Consider the following 4,416-nt stretch of genomic DNA (forward strand, 5'->3'; position numbering starts at 1 on the left):
GGCCTTGCCTTAGCCAACTCTGTACTGTTCTGCTCACGCAAGCCTCTCGCGTTGTCCTCCATGAGTGTTTATGGGATGAGTAGGTGGATTCCTGAGAGTCCCTCTACCTCCTCTCCCTCCTCTCATCTCCCTCTCTGTGACCCCAGCCCCTCCTGGAGTAGAACCAAAGACTTGGGCACCGGGGAGAAGCAGGACTTTGCTTCTGGAGCCAGGGCTGGAGGCCGTACAGTGTGGAGCCGTGTTGACACCCTCGGGCTCTGCCACCCAAAAGCTGTGTGACCTTGGGCAGATTACTTCTGCTCTCTGTGACCATTTCCTAATCTGTGAAATGGGGCTAAAAACAGAACCCACCACAGCAGCTGCTAGGAGGATGCTGTGAGATACAACAGACAGGATGCACACGGGGTGTGGCACAGAGGAAGCATTCAGTCAATGTGCACTGCTACTGTTAGCAGTAACATGCGTATTGTAATTTTCAAGCTCCCTGTTCCCACTGGCAGCGTGGGGGGTGGCTCCCCAACACCCTCTGCAGCCGGACGGGCTGGGAGAGATGACAAAAGGCGGGCAGGGCCAAAGGCCCCAGTTTCCTGTTCTTTTAATAAAAATAAAGACAGCCTTCAGACATCCTTCTGCTATGCATTGTTCTGCCAAGGCGAGCGGCACAGACTCAGTTCCTCCTCGGACTTGGAAAGTTCCTTCCCTTCTTTCCCCTCCCCTGTCACATTTTCTTTATCTGAAGCCTCAGCCATGAAAGGGCATATCGACAGCTGGGGGCGTTATCGGGTGGAGGGGACCTTTTCCTAGGGGTGCTTCCGAGATAAGGCGTCTTATCAGCCCCCACGTCAGGGACGGTGCCGAAGCATTCTAATCATTGAGGCTTGCGACACTTCCCCCCTCCCCCCTTTTTTATTATTAAAGTCACAAAAGACCTTGGGCTTATAAACAGCCCGATTTACTGATAGGGTTTCAGAATGAGCAGCGCTCCCAGGATGGTCCCTGGCTGGGGGAGTAATGAGCTGGGGCGGGGGCTCTGAGGGGCCGGCTTTCTGCAGATGGGATGATGCCAAGCGGGGGGCGGGGGGTGGGTCATGGGAAGATCATGAGTGTTTTAGGCACCTGCTCCAGTCCTGTCTCCAAGCTTGCTGTGTGACCTTGTGCAGGACGCTTGGCTTCTCTGGGCCTCCATCACTTCATCTGACAATAACTGATTCATTAATTTAGCCATTCATTCAACACCTATTTATAAAGTGATTACTCTTTGCCAGGCATTGGGGAGAAAGAGACAAATAAGACATGGTCCTTGCCCCTGAGAAACTCACAGTCCAGTGGAGAAAGACAGACATGAAAATTGGCAATTACAACTCTGTGTGATTAGGGCTGTGAGGGGGGATGCCCAGAGGAGGGGAGCCAGAGTCTGAGTTAAAATGGATCATGTGGCGGTGCTGTAGGCAGAGGGACCAGCACAGGCAAAGGTTTGGAGGTGGGAGGCTGCCAGGCTGGAGGGAGCGCTAGGAGGGAGCTAGGAGAGATGGGGGTGGGAGGCGGGGAGGACAGGTCATAGCGGCCTTGAGGGCCAGGTAGAGGTTAGGCTCTACTCTGGGACCAGAGAGAATTTTTATGGCCAAAAACAGGGCTCTGTTTTGTTTGTCTTGTTTGCAGATGAGGTGGATGATACCGAACTGGCCCCTGCCCACGTCCCACGCTGGAGCCGCCCACCTGCCCCAGCAGCAGGCACAGGGCTCCTGGGAGGATGGGCAGTGGGTTGGGGGGATTGGGGGTGTAGAGAGAGAAATCGCTCCTCTCCAAGTGAAGACAGCCTCTTAGGCTGCTGATCCTCCAGTGGCGAGGGATGAAATGATCCAGGTGGCTGCACCAGAAAAGCTGAGCTGAGGCCTTCACGTGGATACCGTCTCCTCTGGGGGATCCTCTGTGGTCCCCTGGGCTGGACCACGTGGCCGCTCAGCTCCCAGAGCTGCCCGGTCGTCCACCATCCGAGCACTCGGAAACCAGAGTCCTGCTGGGAGGGCAGCTGATGGGGTCTAGAGAGGCCCCAGAACAGGCAGCCTACCCCTCACCCGATTAGCACTGCAGTCCCAGCCTGCCCTTTTCAGCTGAAAAGCATGCTGGGGTGCATGGCCCCTGGGGAGGGGGGGCGCTGGAGAGGGGCTGGGCTTCTGGGCCCCCAGCACCTGGTGAAAGGCCAGAGGTGGGGAGGACCTCCCAAAGTGGGGCTGGGCTTGGCCAGGACCCTGGAGAAAAATGACCTGGGAAGGATCATGGAAGCGCTATTACAAGGCCAGAGAGGGGCAGTAGCTCCCCTGGGGTCACACAGCAGGCACTAGGGCAGGGGAGGTTCCAGGCTTCCAGCCCAGGTTTCCTCGGTGTGCCAGGTGGCTGGCCTCCCTCCTTCCTGGCCCAGCGCTGCCCCAGCCTGTGGGGAGCAGTGTAGCCCAGTGGAGAGGGGGCAGGTTCACCCAGTCACTGTCTGCTGGGTGGCCCCGGGGAGGGTGCTGCCTCCCTCTGGTCTGGGTTTCCCCATCTGTGGAGGGAGAGTGGCTGCTGCTCTGGGCTGGAGCAGGGGGAGGGGCCGGGCTGCCAGGGTCAGCACAGGCCTCTTACCTTCCAGGTGGGCACATAATTGTGCGTGTCCGTGCACTTCCCGCGTATGCTGAGAGGTGCCAGAGGAGCGTGCCATTCGGGGTGGGCGAGGGTATGACGGGGTGTGCCCACCTGCAGGAAAACGTATGCAGCGAGCATGTCCGGGATGCATGTCCACGTGTCCCCAGGTGTCCAGGGGGGCCGGCTGCCCCCATGTGTACGGGTGTGTCCCAAAGGGCCCCAGCATGGCCTGCTCCCGCTGTCCGCGTCCCCAGGGAGCGGCGCCTCGTTCCCGCAGTCAAGGGCTTTCATCCCTGCAATAGCCCTACTTCATTCCCTTTTTAAACCGTATAATTTCTGCCTGATTGTAATGGCATATTTTAAAATTACCAGAAATCAAAGCCAGGAAGTGGATACCAGATCTTTCATTGCATCGCTGCATTAAGGCTGGCGACTGGGCGCGTGGCGCATGAGAACCACCGACCCTCCCCCATCCACCCCCACTTTCTCTCTCTTTTTTTTTTTTCTGAGACAGTAATAGGAGAAAATTGGTTTTGAAACTGAATAAAAGTCCCTTTCAGAGTAAATCATTTCTTTCAGGCTACCTTTGCTGAAAGTAAAATAGAGCATAATGAAAGGTGGGTACGTGATTGTCTTTCATTTACCGGGAGTCCAGGACAGACAGGAGGCTGCACCCGTCTCGGGGAAATAACAAGATTGGAATAATTGCGCTGTAACAAGGAGCTTGTTGTGAAATTAGTATCTTAAGAAAGTAGTGAAAAAAGGCTTTTCCTCATGAATACTTCATTATTAGAAGAAAGCGGCAGAATTTAGGGCTCCAGACACCTGTTTAGTGTTAAATAACTTCTCTTTCTTCCCCTTCAACACACCCTCCCCTCCGCTTTCTTCTTTTTTCAACCCAGCCCAGCTTGGTGGCTCAGGCCTTGGCAGTGGCGGTGGTGTGGGAGCAGGACAGGGTGGGCATGGGGCGCCCAGGCTGGGTGGACATCAGTAGTGTCCAGGGTTGAGCCTGCCTTCTCCTTACCCTGACCCTGGCAGGAGACCTCCCACCCTCTCCGCATCCATCCAGGGCAGGCTGTGTCACCCTGCCCCTCGGGGGCTCTGGGTTCTCGGAAAAGTGGGTTCTGTGAAGATAAAGATGCTCGTTTCTGTGTGAATCTGGGTGAATGAGCACAGGTGGACCTGTGTGGAGCCACATCTGAGCTGCTGCCCATGGGGGACCTCGCCCCAGCCTGGCAGAGCTGCCCTGGGTGGCCCTGCCCTTTCCGTTCGGAGTAGGGCACTCGGTCAGGGGGCCCTGATGGCCCTCGGGGCCTGGGCTCAGGGCTCAGCACAGGTCACCTCTGGTTCTCCCGGGGACACCATCCCGGGCATCTCCCCTCCAGGGGCGCTGTGAGAAGTCTCCAGGCCGGGGATGAGGGCAGACCATCACCTGAATAAGTGGGGACACCCATTCGCCCACTGGCCATTCCCGGGCACCCTTCCATGTTGGTTCCCAAGATGACCAGATGGGGTCTTTGCCCTTGATGAGCTCAAGGCTGAAGGTTGGGGGCGGGGAGGTTGGTACGGATTTGCTGGCAGGCGGTTACAAGAGAGCTGGAGGCCACCACTCTTGGAAGGATGGCCTGCTGGGGGAACACGAAGGGGGAGAGGGTCTGAGCAGGCCTGGGGGCGTCGGGAAGCCCCCTGGAGGAGGTGGCCCACACAGTGAGCAGGGCTGGGCGGGGAGGGGGGAGGTGGGCACAGAGCAGCCCCGGTGACCAGCGCCTCCTCTCCCTCCTCACAGGGCCCCTGCCG

This window comes from Leucopleurus acutus, assembly GCF_964270905.1.
Source record: "Leucopleurus acutus genome assembly, chromosome: 13".
NCBI lineage: Eukaryota > Metazoa > Chordata > Mammalia > Artiodactyla > Delphinidae > Leucopleurus > Leucopleurus acutus.